At 37.4% G+C, this 20,486-nt stretch overlaps 1 protein-coding gene across 5 annotated transcripts in view; it reads left to right on the forward strand.

Annotated features, from left to right (window-relative positions):
- Nucleotides 1–20,486, forward strand: part of GNB1 (G protein subunit beta 1) — a 44,216-nt gene that overhangs the window by 1,457 nt on the left and 22,273 nt on the right. For 3 of the 5 annotated variants that reach the window (XM_086764395.1, XM_086764400.1, XM_086764397.1), the window contains exons 2-3: nucleotides 18,880–18,942; nucleotides 20,402–20,453. The gene's annotated coding sequence lies outside the window, so the exon portion shown is untranslated. The remainder of the gene's footprint in view (nucleotides 1–18,879; nucleotides 18,943–20,401; nucleotides 20,454–20,486) is intronic. The other 2 variants (XM_086764396.1, XM_086764399.1) reach the window with 1 other exon arrangement.

Consider the following 20,486-nt stretch of genomic DNA (forward strand, 5'->3'; position numbering starts at 1 on the left):
TATTTAAGGTGTAGGATTTTCAATTCTACAGCTTTGTAGGAAATGAAGAGGTGTAAAGTCTTATATGTAAATATGAAAGAGACGAGACGTTTTATTTTTAAAAAAATCTTGTCCAGAAGAAAATCAGAATGATGTAGAGGTTGTTGTAAGATGTCAATTTATCATTCCTGAAGATGAACTGAAATTTTAACGAATGTGATATTTCATTATTCTCCAACAGAGTAATGGTTGCAACTCGTTGTTTTAAATGAGGCATCCTTTCTAGGATGCCGACTGCCACGTTATTATGTATTGTCTCCACAGTAGAAAATAGGAGGAAAGGACTGTAAATGTAAGGCTTAAGTGGTTATTGAAATAGCTTTTGAGAATAGTTGGCTCGACTTGGAGAGGTGATTTAAGACTGAAAAATTAAGCATTTTGCTGCTGTAAAATATCTGCACCTAATCGTGAGAGATTTATCCCATATTTTAAGCTGATCTGCTAAACACAAGGATGTGAATCAAGACAAAAGGCTGCCGATGTGAAATACATGTGAGAAAATGAAGATATTATTTTACATTTAGAACAAATTTACATCTTAATATATCAGACTTTATTTTTTTCCCTCCTGTGCTTTAGGAGAGGAGAAGGGGTAATAGTGGAGGGATAATAGTGTAGTTGTTTTGGTAGCTGCAGATTAGCCAGGGTGTGTGTTTGATTTTCTTTTTTTGCTGTGAATGAATGGATCTTTCTGTGCCTGGGCCCAATAGCTGCAACAAGATGGCGTTTGCAGCAAGGCAGCTCTCATTTTTCAACTCCTCCTCACCACAGCTTTGCCAAACTAGATCTTATTTCGTAATTGTGTTTTAGATTTACTTTCTCGTTCTCTTTGCTTTCTTCTTTTTTTTTTGGCGTGGGGGTAGAAGGGGCATTTGGAAGATCATTGCAAGAAATCTGTGGGGTTTTTTTCTTGATTTTTGTGAGCTTCTCCAGATAGGAAGGAACTAGGTGGGAGGAGTAAATAGTTCTATTGAAATGTTCACATAGGCTCTTACTGGATAAAGGGGTGACATGATTTTCTTTTTTACCTTGCAGTGCCAGCTTAATACCATCAAAATGTTCTTGGTTTTTATTAAGCCTGTTGCTGAAAAACAGTATTTTAAACCTAGAGCACAGGGCATACAAAGACTCCGCTGGGGCAGTGTACTCTTGCTGGTTCTCTACTAGCCAGGTAATCATCAGACCCCGTGCAGACAGTTATCTTTCTGTAATACAAAAGAGTCTCCCATCTGCTTCAGAATGCCAACAATTTGTGGAGGCTTTTAAAACTGCTTTTGACCTGGAATTATTGTCATGTTCTAGGTAACTATTCGTTTTATGGGAAAGAATAAGAAGGGATTTGGGGAGATTAAAACAGTTCTGTCTGTGAAGTATTTTGTTTTTAAGTGACATTTTAATATCCTTTAAGAAACAAAATTGACTTTTGGTTTGTAACTTTTATGATATTTCATTATAGTGCCAAGCTTCTTAACTTGATAGCCTAAATAAAATAGCTTGGTTAATATTTGATTTACTGTACTCAGGCTTCAAATAATACACTACTAAGCAAGAGAAATAAGAAATGCTTGTTATGTCTCCTGTAGTCAAATAACCTTCAAACCTTTGGTAGGATCAACCTTTTTAGTACTGTTTATCTATGACTTAATGTATAATGAGTTGTTAGTTTACTGTAATAGCCCAGCTGTAGTTCATACAGAAGAAAGCTAGGAAGCAGAAGAGCTAATTTGCAGTTGAGGCTTTTGTTTGTTGTTTTTTTGTTTGTTTGGTTGGTTTTTCTAAAAAAGCAAAAAAAAAAAAAAAACCCAACCTGAAATTAGCTGAATGTATTTTACTGCTCTAGTATGTCAAGAACAATTTTTAAATCAAGAGTACTTGTCCAATAAACTGTTAGTTCCATTTGATGGTACTTTTAGTGTGATGTTGGACTTGAAACTCGTGGTGCAGTTTTTTTTGGTACTACTACTTCGGCCTTGCAGTACAGGATCAGAAAGCAGTACGGCGAGACAGGATTCTCTATTGGGTAAGATAAATTGCATTTATCCTTGTTTAGTCCTTGCAGCTGCTAGGTCAGTATGTAGCAAGCATCCTACCATGAAATCTTCAACGTGTGAGGTTAGGATTCCACAGTAAATCCTAGCAGAACAGATTTATACCACCTCCGTACCTCGTGGAAATCTGGAAGTGTTGTATTTAGACTTAATGAGAATTCTTCTTGTGTAAGTAACCAATAAAGTTTTGTGTAATTAGGAAGTGTGTAGAATTTTGTATAGCATTATTCTTAATATCATCCAAGAATAAACACTCTACAGCTATTAAAAATTCTAAACCTGGAACAATTAAACAATACACTTAGAATAATAAAATCCTTCAATTAATACAATTACTTTCAGGATCCTTTAATTATAGTAGAAATATATATGTAGGATGCCTTTTCCTGAAATTAAGCAAGATTATGTTGGCTGCAGAGTGTAGTAACTTCCTGGTGCTTTGCAGGCTTCAACTTGGTCATGTGGAAAACAACTATAACTGTTTCTTCTTAAATAGTTACTTAGTTATGATTTCTCAATCGGTGTGAAACAAGATGCCAATTCACATGAAACTTGTGTTGCTTTTGCAGATTCTTGTGATGCCTGTAGATATAGTTAGGAATGCTGAGGAAGTGTTACATTTAGCTAGTTTTGTGGCTATTGCAATAAAAATGTGGAGTTGCTAGCTTTCCGTGAAACTAGCAATAGCTTTGTCTTCTGTACGTCGGGCTCAGCTCATGTTTTAGTCAGTGAATTGGATTAAATTCTTACTGTCCACGGATTTTGGCTCTCAGCATTAGTGGATTGGTAATTGATATTCTCAATTTTCATATCCAGTTTTAGCCATATGGCATACCGTATTGTTTCAAGAATTGCATTTAGCGCTGGTTTGTTACTAGCAAGTTGAAATGAGAAATCAAGCGTTCAAGTGGTTGAATTATGCTTAGGTGGGTCGTCTTTGGAGTCTCTGATGCCTGTGTTCATGCCAATATTGTAGTGTGGTGTTGTGGGGTTGGGTTTTTTTTTGGTTTTTTTTTTGGCTTTAAAAAAATTTTTTTTTTAAACGATATTTTACTAGTTATGTTGGGGGGAAAAAAAAAAATCTATAACCTTGAGAACAACCAGCTAGCGTTAGTGACATGTTTCTTAAGTATATGATTGAAGATAAAGTGGAAATTTTTTTTAAAGGAGTCTCTTGACTGCTTGAAGTGCCAGACTCAAAAGAATACATATTCCATTCAAAATGTTTTTTTTTTTTTTTCTCCCCACTGATGATGTTGGAACTAGTATGAGTCAAGGTCGTGATAAAAAACAAAAATACCCCCAAGCCCCTATGTTTCTATTTAACATAGTATCTCAATTTATTATTTCTTCACAGGGTGTCTAGTATGCTGGGGATTTTGTGTGTATGGATTTGTTTTTCATTGAACAGAAATGTATGCAGAATCCATAGATACTTGAGCCAACTGGTAGTTCAGCAGAACATTAAGAGGTTTTTAAAAGCTTTGAGCTGGCTATGAACAGTACCTTTACGTTAGATGCCAAAATAATCAATATAAATTACTGTGGAAGGCTTTCTAGTACAAAAATATGGAAACTACAAAATAGATTTTGAAGCAGAATACTGCATTTTTGTTAAATCAGTAGAAGAATTCTAAGTAGAGAGAAAGGAGGTGCTTAGCCTTTGAATAAAAATGAACACTTAAAAATATTTTTGGGAACATAAAGATCAAATGTTCTTGGCCTGTTTTTTTTTTTTTTTTTTTTTTTTAAACAGCTGACCTTCTAAAATGTGTTCTTAACAATTAGTATCTTGTAAGATTATATTCTTTTGTATTAAATGTTTGTGTCCGTTGTGTTTGTTAGAGTGGTATAGAATGTGTTATGATTTGTTAGTCTCTTGAAACATAATTAAATATCTTTGCTTGTCTGGAAGACTGCAGTTGGACCCTTGAGAGTAGTAGGTACCAGGTTTGCCTTGCCCAGTATATTCTTAGTCATCCAGGAACCTTCTCTCTTGAAACCAGCTAGACAGTAATGACATGACAATATTCATGCATGCCATCTGGAAACAGCTAAGATACGGCGTTTCTTGCTATGTATATCTTATGCTCAGTGTTACTGGGGATGGTGTAATTAGATGCTTACATGATGATTTGTATGTGTAAGTCAAAAATAAAATATTTTAGGGGACATCATGGAAGTGTAATTTGTAGGGAGGCTTGGAAATCATAACTTTAATTTTTGTCCAGGATTTTCAGCACTGACCTGAGCACTCAGTTTTTTGGTTCTCAAAATTTTAAGGTGTCAGAAAATAAGGATCCCATACAAAATGTTACACATTGACCTGGTTATTGACGTTTTAGTTATAGATATTTAGTCATTCCCCCTGAATGACAGGACACAGGAATAAAAGCTTGAGAAAGCAGTTATGAATCAAATACTTCAGTTGTTTAGATGTTGCCAGATTTAAATCCTGTTGAAATCCAATACAAACAACTATAGCAGGTTTAGAATAGGAATGCTTTAGAAGATGTTGCAGATGTCCAGAAGACCTGGCTTTGGACTCATGAATAGGTTACCCTCTGTCAGCTATTCTGTGGTAATTATCCAAGCCTGCACTCTTAAGATAAATGCTATAAATAAAGGTTGTTTAAATAAGTGTAGCCCTTTTTCATGGGGGACCAAATTAATCCCATATCTCAAACTTAGAGTAGGCCAAAAGGCTGGTAAAGATAGGCTGAATCTTCAAATGATTTTCATAGATAGTATTTAGAACTTGATGGGGGGAAATAATAAAGTGAGGGGAAAGAGAGTGATTAATCTAGTTGCCATTTTCCTGTAAAATGTAGTTTACTTCTGTAAGTAGTTTCATGAAACTGCTTCATTAAAAATATGTATTTTTATTGATTAAGTAGAATTTCAGCCTGTCAAATCACTGCAATTTCTAAAGCTTTTATGTGTAGAAAAGAAATGCCTTCTATAGATTATAAGGATTAATTGAATTGGAGATAGCTAAATATTTTTTATGTGTGTTCCTGCACTGGTCTGACAAATAGGAAGGTTTACCTAAAATTTCTTGCTAGTTATATTTATGATATTTTTCTCAGATTAGAATATTTTTTATGTCTTCTTGAAAACTGCAGTAATGCCTGCCAGCACTCCCTCCCCCCCCCCCCCCAAAAAAGAAAATATTAATTATCTGTAATTAGATGGATTAGATAATTTTTTTGTGGCTTTATGTAGTGTGGTCCTGTATTAAAAATTGAGTAAAGGGGGTGGTTTTTGTCGATATTTTTGGCTCTTTCTCCCCCTCCCCCCAGCAAAGGAAGGAAAAAAATTAGAAACAAAATACTTTGGAAACTCCTGCATGCTGTCTATCAAAGTAGTTGTGAATATTTTACCAGTTCAGGTATCAGTGGTGATTTTGCTCATGCTTATTAAAAATATCAAACTATATTGAGTATGGGAGTCTAAATAAGAAATTTTGCAAGGCTTTCTATATGACTTTCAGAAAGGCAAACACCCACAAAGTTGACATCACTAACAGGAAAGTGATGCCTTACTTCTTATTTTTTCTTTTGTTGCAGTAGGCTTAATTGCAACAGCTGATGCCAGTTATTTTCTTTCTTTGTAAGAAAGAAAGAGTTACTGCTTAACTATTTCAAGTGGTGAGCTGTTAATTCTGTGCATCTTTATTTTCTTACTGCTTTTCTGGCCTTCTTGCCTATCTCGGGCTAGCTTTAGGGAACCATGTTAGAAGCCTGTTGAGTAACATGTCCTTTGTGTTCATTCTGACATTTTAGGATTTATTGGAATCTGTCGATAAATAGAGGTTATCTAAAATTATTTGCAAAACTATGACGTTATTTGACAAGCTGAGTCAGTTTTGTTTCATTTTTTTGAAATGTTGAAACAAATTTCCAACACTGCTCTGACAGAAGAATTTTTAATTGTGCACTTCAAAATTGCAGTTTAACTTCCCTGGAAACTGAAATGTACATGCCTGGTATTAATGGTGTATGCTTTACTCGAAGAACTTTCTCACTGAGGCTCCTGTGGTAACACAACGTGTATTTTAACAGACTTCTTTCACTGAGGGTTACTAAGCAGGCTGTTGAGCTTACAAATGTTTTTTGAGATCATGTGATATGCTTGTATCTGTCCAGGTGTTGTGCCTTGCAAGTGACTGCCTGAGGTGTTGCTGCCCTTCTGTAATTGGTGAGGAACGTGACTTTCTTCTGGAATTAGAGAAATTGAACTGCCCTGGTATACTCTCTTTTAAAATGAGCATACTTTGTGTTCAGTCCAACCATTTGGACATTTTGGAGGGGTTTACCAAAACAATTGAGGGGTAGGAGGTGGCTCAAAGCTCCGAGGTTAAAAGCGTACAGAAGAGGGTATGAATGTGCCATTTTTGTTGATGCAGAGATCTTAAAAGTTGTGTTCAGTTATCTTCAGTAGTGACATTTGTAAGGCCAGACAGAAATGTTCACTCTGTAAACGGCATTGACCAGAAGTCCCCAATTTCTCAGTTTGATATGTGCACAATACTAATATTTTCTAGTAAGATCTTTGTGGTGCAAACTAGTGCAGTAAGTCTGGTTTTGCCATTTATGTAAAGTTCTGTCCCATTCAAGTTTATTTAAAATGCTGAGTTGATACATCTTAGTTAATAATAAGTGGTTCAAGGTATGTGTTGAACATTGCAATGCTTAAATCTCAAAATTAAAAAAAAAGTAAATTTATGTTTTAGTATATGAAATACTATTACTTATAGCTCTATAATAATACAAAACTTAGTAGGTTTTGTCTCCACTAAATAAAGTAACAGTGCTCAACAAAGCAGGCCTATGCATGCTTCAAGATGCTGAGAAGAAATCTGTTTACGGGACTCTTGGATTTTTCCTGTTTAATTCCCAAAGCTATTTTCTTCAGATAGGCTAACAAATGTGTTTGGAGGGTGCTGGTGCTGATTTTTTTTCTGTTTGTCAAGAAAACAAAGTAGATGTGATAGTCTGCTGAAACCTTTGCTACTCAAAATAATATTATACTGTACTAGTTGAAGAGGTCTCTTTGTTGGAACAGATGTTTGATATTCCTATTGAACATTCTTTGTGAAGTGGTGAAATACTGAAGATACACTGCTGTCTGTTTAACAAAGGTGTGGTCTGTACAAAGATCAAGAACAGTTGGTTTGATGCTTATGGCAATTTAATTGTGCTTCAGGTTACTAAGTCTTGGACTTCACTACAAGTTGTCAGATATTATCTGGCTAGTGTCTGGAAACTATCTGGAGAAGTTAATATATGGTACTTTGGTTAAAAGACTGTATAGTACTTAAAGAAAATGAAATAATATTGAACAAGAAAAATTTAGGAGTTTTAAAATCTTGACAAAGTAGTGTGTATTTAATAGATGCTTGAGAAGTTGGGGAAGTGTTTTTTTTTGTGTATGAAAACTCAAATATCATAGAAATGTTGGACAGGGAATTCTAACTGGTTAGCTCAACTTTCTTTATTCTTGTGCAGGTAGGCAATAGGTGAAGCTTCAGCGTTTCAGGAAATACTTCTGTTTGTTCTACAAAAAGATTAATTGCTGATATATGGAGGAGGTGGAACCTGTGCAGAACCTGTATTTGGGGCTTTAATATCCAGGCGCAGTAGTTGACAGGTGGGAGTACTTAGGTATCGAACAATTCAAAGTCTCTCATTAGTCTTGAATTCGACATACTACAAATTCAACATATCCAAGATTCAATTATGTAATGACTTCAAAAAGAAAAATCTGTGTCCTTATAATCAAATGGAATACTTATCTTGAAGAAGAGGAGAAAACATCTTTAAAATACTGTGAACTCGGAAACTTTGAAAGTAGAATGAAGTTCTTCCAGACATTTTGGAAATCTTAGGCAAGTCCTTAGATGTGAGAAGATGCCCAGTAATCTTCATGTTTGCTTCTAGTCTGACTCTTTTCTCTTCCCTTTAACTCATATTAGAAGATGGAACTTATACTAAATAAGACATTGGAAATTCTACTTCGTGTTTGCTACCCCGGGGTTCAAATACAAAGCATTTAAACAGGTTTTCTTGAGATTAGATGGGATGCTAAGCTGTATCACCTAGCTAGCAGTGACTAGCTGTTTACCTGGGGTACATACCATGGAGAATTCAAAATTGAATTCATTTGGTTTTGATTTCTCAGTCTAATTTATCCTATGGTAATGTTGTTGTTCCATATCCTTGCTGTTGTGAATTAAACTCAGGAGGGCTCACTCTGGGGAAGCCGGTTATTGCCGCCCTTTGTCACAAAAGGTGGCACAGACATCTGCTGTTGAGCAGCTGCCTTGCCAGGTCACTATGTAGCATGTAAAGGAAACCAAGATGGGCAAATTTTTTATTACCATGCACTGCACTGCAAAACTGTGACTAGTTCGGCTTCTAGTTAATGAGAAGCTCAGCTCTTACAGAAAATAAAGGAGCTGATAAAAACAAGCTGAGGTGGAAGCTGCAGTTGGAAACAACAACTGTGTTTTTCCCAAGTCAAAATCCTTAACAGTCTGTGGAAGGTGGAAGTGGCCTGTCTTCAAAGCTCTCTCCCTTTCTATTTTTAAATTACCAAGTTGATACATTGTCTACTGCTGTTGGTGTGTTTTCTGTTTTAAAAACAAATTCTAACCCACCCTCTCCTCAAAAGCCCCCACAGTTTTGCTCAACAATAGTGTCCAGGGACTCCAAATAAACATGAAGCAGTGCTTGTATAAAAGCAATGTGCAGGGGATCAAAGGAATCAGTGGAGAACCTTAGGAGTTAGAGATTTCAACTAACCTTACTGGCTGCTGGCTTTATTAAACAGACTTTGCCTTTTTTACTTCACTTTGCAAGTTGTTGTTTTTTTTTTTTTTCCCTTAAATAGATCAGATTGTCTTCTGAATATTTTCAGTTTTGTCTTTCTCAGTTAATTCCTACCCTGGCTCCTAAATCTAGTAGTGCTTTCCTTGTTTTCTTTTTGTTGTATTTTCCTCTTTATTTTGATTACCTATCTAGAGGAATACAACTGCTACTTAAAGACTAACACCAGAAGTTTTAAGAGGATTAATGCAGTACTATGCAAAGAAGAATGTCCGAGGGTGAAAGCAAGTATTTCCTGTTGTACTTTGTGATTTCTGTTGTGGTACTGTCTCTAGGTTGTACTTGAAATTTACCTTTCATATCAGCATTAAGCATTGTTGCATTATCTATTCCCAAACACCGCTTCTCAGTCTAATGACTTCAAGGTCTCCTGTGTTACTCTACTTTTCAGTCTGCCAACCTTGCTTTTCTTGTTCCTGTTCTTCTGTACCTTAACTTATTATGTATCAACAGTACATATCAAAATACAGCAATTGCTGGGGAGAAATTAATGACCTGCTAGGGAGTATAAATCATTGCTATCAAAACTAATGGAGCTGCTTGCACATTGATTAAAGATGGATTATGTGGATTGCAGGGCTAGAGAACAAAGTATTGCTCAGTCTATTTGGGGTAGAAAGATTAGAGAAGTCATGCCATATTTTAGTCTCCACCGAGTATTCTTTTGTCTGCTGTATGCTTATAATGTTTTGTTGATTTTTAAGGTCCACTAAAATACTTTTTATCTTCAGACTGGTGTTGGATAGCAATTGTTTCATGGTGTACCTTAACTTCTTTCTAACAGTTAATCTCTTACTGAAGATCAGTGTATTGTTTGAACATCTAGATTCTTATTTCAATGAAATAAATGTATTCTTTTTATTAATTAGCTGATGCTTGGGATAGGATTTTTAACACAGTTGTAAATAATGAGTATTTTTCTTTTAGATGATCTCTAAGTCTCTCCTGTACAGTTTGAGTAGCAGACGCACAAAAAGCAGGTGGTTTGTTCAAATGCCTTTACTATACTTTTGTTGAGGTTGGATGTGCTAGTAGTTATGGTCAGAAGGTCCCAGCCTGTCTCTCAGACGGGGTACCTTTGCTTCTATGGATTTTTAAATTATTATTTTTATTGTTATAAAAGCTTAATACAGAAAAGCTTGCTTATTTTGCCAGTTGTTTTAAGTCAGAGCAGAAAGAAAAAAACATGTTACTGAAGAACCCTTTTAAGAGTCAGTCCTTACAATGAAAGGCATTTTGGGTGTAACTCTTGGTCCATATGGTAAAGCACAGGTCAGGTTTGATAGAATATAAATTGCCTTGCTGCTTCTGAAAACAATGTTGTTTTCATTAGTGTGTTGAGGGCCTCAGTGCAGTGAGACATGTAAGTATGTATCTCAATGTGTAGTTCAGCCGCGATCCGGACCAGACTACACAGTCTCTCTTGCTCCCCCCACCCTCTGAGAGAACAGGGGGAGATGACATAAGGAAAAACGGCTCGAGGTTTGAGATAAGGATGGGGAGAAATCCTTTAAGTTACCATTACGGGCAAAACAGACTCGACTTGGGGAAAAACACTCATTTATTTCTAAAACTAGCAGGAGAATGAGACAGGGAACAAGATAACCTCCCCCCACCCCTCCCTCTTCCCGGGCTTAACCTTATCTCTACTATCTTCCCTCCCGAGCGGCACAGGGGGTAAGAGGGAATGGGGGTTGCGGTCAGTTCATCACATGTTGTTTTACGCCGCTGCGTCATTGTCGGGGGAAGAACTCCTCGCATTCCTCCCCTGCTCCAGCGTGGGGTCCCTCCCATGGGCCACAGTCCTTTGTGGAACTGCTCCGGCATGGGTCATCTCTTCAGTGGGGTGCAGTCCCTCCAGAACGGCTGTCCCAGCGGGGCCTCCACAGGCCACAGCCTCCTTCAGGCATCCACCTCCCCAGTATGGGGTCCTCCATGAGCTGCAGGTGGATCTCTGCCCCTCTGTGGACCTCCATGGGCTGCAGGGGGACAAGCCGCTCCACCATGGTCATCACCATCGGCTGCAGGGGAATCTTGGCCAGGAGCCGCATTACTCCTGCCCCTCCTTCTTCACTGACCTTGGCGTCTGCAGCCATTCCTCACAACAGGCTGGCAGACGCCTCTCAGGATCCTTTTTACATCTTATTCACTTCTCATCTCCTCTCCACTTCTTGCAGCCAGGCCGGGCCGAGTTGGGCCCAGTTGGCTGCCCGGCGGGAGGCCAGAGGGTGAGGCCTGCAAGGCCCACAAGGCTCGCGCCTCCCCCTCTCTGCCCCCACTCAGCTGCTTCACATCTCCTTTTTTTGTTGTTGTTTTTTTTTTTTTTTTTTTTCCCTCCTGTTTTCCCCTTCTTAAATCCGTTATCGCAGAGGTGTTATCACGGGACATTCTGCTACCAATTGGCTCGGCCTTGGCCAGCAGCGGGTCCGCCCTAGGCCCGGCCGAGTCCACTGAACAAAGGGGAGCGACTTCTAGCAGTTTCCTACAGAAGCCACCACCGTAGGACCCCCCTCACTAAACAAAACCAGAACACTCAATTAAGTCTATGCCTACATGTGTGGATGAGGGGGATGCTTTTCAGAAGCAAAATTGTCCATAAAAGACCACCCTGTATCTGTAAATGTCTCCCTTAGCTCAGGAATAAGGATATGTTGATTTGATTGGCTATTTAATCTAATTTTAAATGGTTTAACTTTTAAGGATGTAACAAGCAGTATTGCTAAATGTAGTATTCTGAAGTTTAGTTGTTTTTTTCTTTTTTTTTTTTAAGGGTGTAAATAGGAAACAGCCAATTCTTTGACTCAGTTGACTCTATTAGCTGGCATATGTAGAATGAAATGGATGATTCAGCTTCTATTGATAACATAGTTGAGCTGAAATGTATGGAAATACAAAATACAATAATGAGAATTTCTACTGATTTTCTGTGCTTATGCATGTACACAGTCTTACTGATTTTCTATTAGTATTTTTCATGTCTAATTTTGCTATTTTTGTTTCTGGTTTTTGTATTGTAAATAAGTGATCGCATATCCCATTTCCTCCTCTAATATAATAAATATTGTAGTGAAGATCTTAACGTACCTACTGATGTCACTGTAATGGTAATATCTGAAACAATACATGGTTTTTAAGATCACGCCAGAACAGATGTGTTGGCAACAGAACTGAGAGAAATATCGTTCAGGCTTTTGGAAAATACTTGCTCTTCTCTTACACTTTAACTGTAGGTCAGCAGCAGCTGATCCATCTGATGGATTTTATTGTACTCTTCAGGATTTTTGGTAACAGGAGGTCTTATCACCTACCTCTGCGCCAGGTTTCGCATCTAGCCATTATTTGCTTGCAGATTCAGTGCAACATGATTCAGTCACATGCTGTGCTCTCCTCAGCACCTACTGTGAATTATTTGGGGAGAGCTTGAGCAGAACATCATCGTGATGGAGAAAGACATCAGTCTTCATGAGCGCTTCTTGAACATATTGAAATTACAGAAAATGAACTGAAGACGTATTGGAAAACTGGTATACTCAAAAGTGACTTAAAAAAAACCCAATCTTCGGAAATTTCATGAGAATTGACAAGAATTATGTTTAATAGGATTGCATTTTACTATAGGCATGTTCTTAAACTGTGGGTTACAAACTCATTTTGATACCTGAATAACTGTGCTTCTCATGTTGACTTTTTATAAAAAAAGAAACAAGTATGCATATTCAGGTGTGTAATGTATTTTCATATGTTATGATTCTGTCAGTGATTTGTCATACTAGGATGATGTATAAACTGATCCTACAACAGCGTGCTTCCATTTCTAGCTTCTAGGAGAAAATGTACTGGTTATAGCTTGCATTCTGAACTGCCCTAAACCTGACACGCATAGATTCAGCTGATCTAGATGAGAGATTACACGCTTTCTGAAAAGATAATACCTGATACTGTGGCATTACTTTAGGTCCCCTGGAGAAGAAATAATGGATTTCTTGCTTAGTTCCTGATGTTCTTTTTTACTATTTTTTCGACTTCTCTGGAAACACATTGCTGATAACACTTCACATGCCAGACAACCTTACTATATCTAACTGATTTGTGCTATAGCTTTACCCTTGTTTTTTCCTCTTTTGCCTACCTAACACATCTAAATCTAAACTATGAAACTGTTCTCATTATTAGCAGTTTTCCAGGTAGCTCCTCCAATGCATTTTTTTTTTCCTCTTAAGTAAAGCTTTAAGCGTTCCTGATGCTAAAGGGCTTATGTCAAAAAATTTATTTCCTCAAAAAATTACAGACAGTAGCTAGCACAATTCCAAGGTGATCTAAATAATTACAGTGATTAAATAAAAAATAAAAAGAAAATTTGGAAAGAACAATGATATCTGGACAAACAGCACAAAGCCTAGTTGTTTCATATTAGTGGGCCTGAGAAAGTAACTAAAACCTTTTTGATTTGTCTCTAGTAGTTAAAGCGCAAAGTGAGGGGTTTTTTTTTTAGCCTGGTAAGACCTAGTTTTTGTTTCTGCAGCTTGTGAATAGTTGTGTGTTACTGAGAAGGTGTCTGAATCCAATAATATTTGATTACATATTCTTACTGATCATGGCAATAATATTATTTCTAAATAGTGAAGAATATGGTGAGTGTCAATAGCATCAGTATTGAAGTAGGACTGCGGTATCCCTGCTGTGCATGTGCCCTGCCCCGTTTAGGTAAACAGAGATTCTGGTCAGTTTACAAATGAAGTGAAAATGCCAGTAAAAACTGGGGTTAGTGATAAAAGAGTTGAAAGAAGCAATGAAAGATGACAGTTGAAGTAAGAAACAACTGTTCAGTTACTGTAAGGCTCTGCAGATAGAAGCATCTAGTAATAAATGAAGCATCTAGTAATAAATGCTTAGTCATTTCTGTGTTGGTTAATTAATAGTAATATATTCTTCAGTGCTGTATGGGTTTTGCTTTTCATTCTGAAAGGGAATATCTAAGAGTATGTGACAACAAAACTGCTTGATTTTGGATAAGAGGATACTTCATTAAGTGATAATTTTAATTAACTTGTTTTTCTGATAATTGTAGCTAAAATTTGTGCACAAGCATGTTCTAAGTTTTCCTGACTTACTGTGGGGGGTTTTTTTTTGTTTTTTTTTGTTTGGGTTTTTTTTTGTTGTTGTTTTTTTTGTTGTTTTTTTTAGTTGTAAGATCAGGAAAAAAGACAGCCGAAAACATCACTGGCCAGTTTGATAAAATTGCTGCAGTTTATTGACAGATGTGTTACTCATCAGAAGGAGTAATTGCATGTAGATAATTTTGAACAAAGGAATAAAACCTAAAGTATTGCCTTTTAACATTCTTAGCAAATAAATTTTGTTGAAAACTGATACTAAATATCAGTAAATTTTGTTCTTAAAATAAGTTGGCTTCCTATGCCCACCACTTACCATGAAGTGTTAAAATGCTCTTAAATGTGGATTTCTTTCAGAGCAAGGCAGAAGAGACGTAGTTAGGAAATCTTTTGACTTGGGTCAATAAGGTAGCAACAGTTATCAATATTAATGAATTACTTCAAAGATCTCCTAAGATTCATCATCTTAAAAAGCATGATTTTAAGCATTTGACTTTAGATATCTAATAAACTTGTAATAATAAGTTATTTTCTACATAAGTTCTCTGGTGTATCTAGAATAAAGGTTTGGTTTTTTTTAATATAATGCACATAGCTTGCAGATGCATTTAGAAAGGATTAATGAAGTGACCTGTTACAGTCCAGATTTTTATGCTTAAATATTGCATCAGTATGATTTTTTTTTAAAATGTAGGTCATGGGATTAGCATCAGGAGATGACTATTTTGGCAACATAAGGATGCTGTCTTCTATGAAGACAACTTGAGCTTGTTCACTGTTAGTGGCAGAAGGAGACAGGCTACTTCACTACAGAGCTCTTCATGGCAGGGACACGTTTGCAATAATCTTAAGCATTGTTGGCTGCTGATTAGTATTCTGTTCTGAGAAAGTGGTAAACTATCCAAAAGGTTTGTTTTCAAATACTACTTAAACATAGGGAGTGATGGATCCTTGGGTCTTAGAAAATCTAGGCATGCAAGCAAAAGCTGGTGGGTTATGCATATATAGCTAGATACAGCTAGAGTTTAGTCGTTTTTCAATAGATGTTGTGTTGCTTTGTTGTGTGGTAATATCCTCTGGGATATTGAGGAGTTTGCACACAGAAGTTAACTTTTTTTTTGTGAATTTTTCTTTCTTTTTTTTGTGAATTTTTCTTTCTTTTTTTTTGTGAATTTTTCTGTAACACTTTTGAAGGAGACAAAAATGCAGTGTTTCTCTGAGACGATAACTAAAATTTGGGAGTTTGAATGTGACACTGTCTTATTGAATTCAGGATTTGCAAGGTCTTGCAAGGTTTACTGATTTCTTAGTATCTGACCTCTGAATTTTCTGAAATAAAACAGTAATTTATTTATTTTTTTTTTCTGAGTACTAGCAGCTATTTATGGTGCATGGGTTTTTTTTTGTTTGTGGGATTCTGAAGTGCTAAAACTGCCGTTCTCACTGCTTAGTTGAAGGCAGTTTGATGGAAGGCCATACTGACTGGTCAGGAGCTGTTTCATGTCGATCTATTATGCCTGGATTTTCCTGTGGTATGTGTTGTTTTGCATGAATAAGGGTACAGGATGAAGGAATGTAGCCAGAACTTTGGAAGGACCCTAGAACTGACCTTTATTCTTTACACAATAGTTTTCCTGTGTTCTGTGCAGCTATAAGAAATTTTTTTTCCTAATGCAGTCTTCTAGATACATCAAGCAGTGTAGAAAAAGTGCATTATTTTCTTCAGGAGGAAAGCATTTCCAGATTTCTACTAGTAGAAGTGGGTGTGATGAGGGAGGACATGTCACTTAAAATCTTAAAGGTCATAGCTCCTAATAGGGCTGCAACTCTGTACGGTGGAGTCATGCAAAGACCAGGCTTTCTGGAATACAGATCTGTACTCAACAAGAAGAGCATGAACTGGAATTAACTCTTGGAGGAGCACGTACACTTGCACATATTAAAATGTCCTTCAAGCTTCCAGCTGTCTGATAGAACTGTTTATGTTGATAGTTAGGACCAAGCCATTGAACTAAGACTAGGGTTTGTTCTTTTTTTTTTGTATACAGAATAGTCTTGAAGCATAGTTTTAAATTTCAGACTTATAATTGCTGTTGCCTGGTGGCATAATTGGAATTTCATGTTGTTGGCAGTGATTCGGAAAGGTCATGTAATCTCTTGGGCATCAGGATACTGTTCTGTGGTGATAATCGGCTATGTAGACTGTAACAAATAATTTTAATAAACTACATTGCGATTCCTGGTTTCACAGACGTTCTCTCTACCATGTAGTTGATAGGTTATAGTGGTGATGAGTCTTGGGTACCTGAACAGAAGCATCTGCATACTAAATTAGCAACTGCCTGCCTACATACAGCTGTCCTTGCTGGACGTAGGATGCAACCTGTTCAAATGGCTTCATGCTGATAAGGAAGATATACCAGAGCAGCCAAGTAACTTCATTTGAAATTGTTGTTTTACCTTAGTGGTAATATTGATGTTCGTTAGTGGGTTTTTGGTTTGTTTGGGGTTGTTTTTATTTATTTATTTTTTTTTTAATCCCCCCCCCCCCCCCAGTGACATTATCTCTGGGTTGACCGCTTTGGGTAAAAACAACCTTATGTGCCACTCTTGCAGGAAAATGTGTTATACAGTAAATTTTTAAGACTCAAGTGATGTGATGGTCATGGAAACTAGTTTTAATTAGTGTTAGTTGAAATCTGCTTTAAACTATGTTGTGAAGCCACTCAAAATACGTGTGTATACAGAAGACTGCACACATTGATAAAACCCCCCTCTGAGTCTTCTTCAGGCTGAACATGTCTCTCAGCCTCTCCCCATATAAGAGATGCTCCAGTCCCTTAATCATCTTCAACACCTTTTGCTGGACTCTCCCCAGTAGCTCCATGTCTCGTATATTGAGGAGCCTGGAACTGGACACACTACTCCAGATGTGGCCTCACCAGTGCTGACTAGAGGAGAAGGATCACCTTGCTTGACTGCTGGCAATGCTTTTCCCAATGCAGTGCTGGATGCTGCTGGCTGTCAGTGCCACAAGAGAGCATTGCTGGTGAATGTTCAGCTTGTCATCAGCCAGGACCCCCAAAATGTGAAGTGGTATGTCTCTTGGAGGCTGGTTTGAGGTGGGATCCCTCCTGCCAGCTGTGCTGGAGATCTCCTTGCTAAAGAGGAATTGATGTTGCCTGTGCTCTGTGTCCCTGCAAAAGGGGCAGCTGCTTACGAAGCCTGGTCAAACCTTGTCTCAGGGGCTAAGCCAAACCCTTGGTGGGCAGATGTTTTGTCTGATGTGCTATGCCCTATCTGGTCTTGCAACTGGCTATGTATGAATATGATGCTGTGTTTTAAGAAGCTAGAATGCTTTTGCTAAAGTTAAAATATTAGCCTTGGCATCTAGTCAATGTATGTGTAAAGCGGTCTTAAGAAGGTGTGCAGGTGGAATTAGCATCCAAAATATTTGCATTTTAAGTCTCTCATTGAATCCATAGGTCAAGAAAAATATGTTTATGCAGCTAATGGCTTTGGAGAGGGCTACTGTGAATGTATTTAATCTTCTTAGGAGGCTGCTTAACTTTGGAAGATTGTTCAGGTTTCCTATGGTGTTAAAGTAAAATACTTCTAAATGCTTTCCCTACTCTTCAAACTCCCTTTTCTTACTTTCTTCCTTCTTTTCTTCCCTGCTTTCTCCAGCTTCATGAAAAAAAGTTGTAGTCTCTTCATAGAATCATAGAATGGTTTGGGTTGTCAGGGACCTTTCAAGGCCACCTAGTCCAACCCCGCTGCAAGGAGCAGGGACGTCTCGAACCAGATCAGGTTGCTCAGAGCCCCGGCCAACCTGGCCTGGAATGTTTCCAGAGGCATGGCATTCACCACCTCTCTGGGCAACCTGTGCCAGCATGTCACCACACTTACTGTAAAAAAATTTCTTCCTTTTCTGCAGAATAGTCTTTATGTGAGGGCTTGTATTCTGATGGATGTTGGAGTTGAGATAAATTTTTAGGCTGGATTGTCACCTCAGTATAACTACTTCAATATCTTTGAAGAAAAAAAGAATATTAGACTGATAGCAGTTAGTGAGTACCTGTAGTAGGGAAGCTTTCCCCAGAAATGATGATACTTTTGCCTTCTGGAATGACTGTTTTTCAGTCCAAACTGCTGTGCTTCTTTGCTTGGAGCAGAAGGCTGTGGGGACACTGTGGGTACACCAGCCATGTGTAGGGCTGGCTGACTTCCAGGTGCTTTGGTATAATGGTTTAACCACTCGAACCATGCTTCAAGTATTCTGTGGTACTTTTTGTTCTCTCCTATTTTAGAAACCCCAGTTCTTGATGTTGAGAACCTCAAGCTCTCAGCTAAGCAGGGTTATAAGGGCTGATTAAGGCAGAGTGTGTGAAGCTTGTTATAAGAACTCTTTCTTTGCTGAACCAGTACTGTGGTGTGAATTGAATGAGTCGGCCTGTAATTTTCATGTTGCTTTTACCAGGCTACATTTTAGCTAAAAATGGAAGCTTGTGGCAATGCAGATCTTTTTTTTTTTTTTTCTTAAGCAGCTTGTCTACTTTTGTTCTTAAATGAGTTCCATCGTTACTGTAGAATTGAAAATATCTCAGTTGCCAGGACTGCGTTCTGCAGGCGTCACAGGATGCTTTCAGCATACCTAACTGAAAACTTAACCTAGTTTGAAAAATAAACTAAACTTTGTGGAAAAGTTTGCTGTTATGCTTCCTTACTCTTCTTGCAGGCTGGTTAAAGTAGTTTTTTTTGTTTTGTTTTTGTTTTTCTTTTTTGCAGAAGGCATATGAAATCTGCAACACCTCTCCTGCATTAATGAGGGTGCAGCACAGGACAATAATGGTGTGTGTTTTGGCCTTTGCTTTTGTGTTTTCTGTGTGCTATTAGTGTTCCAACATAAATTTACTTGTTTGCATTTCAGGTAATTCTTTCAGAATTTCATTAGATTTCGTTATCTCTGCAGTGTGGGCAAATTTTTCTGTCAAGATTACTGAAAGTTGGATTTAGTTGATCTCTTTTCAGAACTTAAAATGGTCATGTCATGTGTTTGTGTCTTTGGGGGGGTGGAGTTTGACCTCTAAGTGGAGTTACTGTTTTATGTCTAAAAGTGTGTTGTTCTGGCAGTAACAAAACCGCTTACACTGTGATGGTTTCATAATCACAGTATTAAATGGTTCATCTATAAATGAGCTTGGATGAGGATGACCCATATCCTAAGTAGCTTAACCTCCATACCAGACACTGAAGTGGTTTGTAAATTTTTCAGCTAATAGTGAACTGTAAAATCAGAAAGAGGCATTACATGTAAGCATTTCAGTTTAAAGTGTATGAAGGTGTAGACTGGCTTTAAAATTTAAGATTATTTTGCTTCAGTACATACTTGCTTTGTGCTTAGAGTAATATTCCACTGTCCTGGTGTGGTGGCTTTGAAGACATACACTCAGGTGTCCATTGACACCACTCCTAGCCATTGTCTTGCTGTGTGGTAGAGACAGATTGCAGATGTTTTGAATGTGTAAGTGGCTGTCAATGTTTCAAGTCTTGAGGTGAAATATAATTATTATTTTGTGCTGCCAGAGGGAAAAAATTGTTCTGAAGTTTCCTACCAGAAATTTTTTCACTTTGCTACAAAGCCAATTTGTATGTTAAATCATTTCAGTCTTCCAGACTGCGTGTGAGCTACTTAACGTGTTGATTTTTACTTTTTTATTTTTTAATATCTGTAGCAGTTGGAAGTTGTAACTCTTCTAGAAGAGTGTTGTGCTCTCGCTTGAGCTCATTGGTAGGAGATTTATGTAACTTCTGATAAAATAGATAACTTTATATTTAACTGTACTTAGAAAGCAAGCATACCTCAGGAACAGTATTGAGCAGAAATAATTTCAATGCTTTGAAGATGCAGGTTTGGGGGGGGCACTTTATAGTCCAGTGAAAATTATAGTCTTGTATGAGTGAGACAATGTTTTGTTACAATCCTAAACTCTAATAGTATGGACCTCTGTATCACTAGGGGAGGAGAACTAATGATCTGAGGATTGGAAGAGTTTTCTCTTGAGAGTTCAAGAATGTTAAAAGCTTCTCGATGTGAGCAAGTCTCTTGGCTATGTTAGTGTTATTAAAGCAATGCCCATTTCCTTCATAAAGACAAGCCGGCTGTATGAGTTAGCTAACAAAACATAGTCTGTGCTTTGATTTTAACTTCTGCTAGGTTTGTTAAGAAATGTGTGTTATTTCTTGATAACTGTAGTAATTCTCATTTGTTGTTTGTTTGTTTTTTTTTTTTTTCCCTCCTCTCCCCCAGAATTTACATGTTTGACAGCAGAATTTGGCTTTCCACTACAGTGAGAGAAAATGTAAGTAGAAAATAAGGTAACTTTTTTTCCTAA

The sequence above is a fragment of the Chlamydotis macqueenii genome, chromosome 21 (genome assembly GCF_036417535.1).
Source record: "Chlamydotis macqueenii isolate bChlMac1 chromosome 21, bChlMac1.mat, whole genome shotgun sequence".
In the NCBI taxonomy this organism is placed as follows: Eukaryota; Metazoa; Chordata; class Aves; order Otidiformes; family Otididae; genus Chlamydotis; species Chlamydotis macqueenii.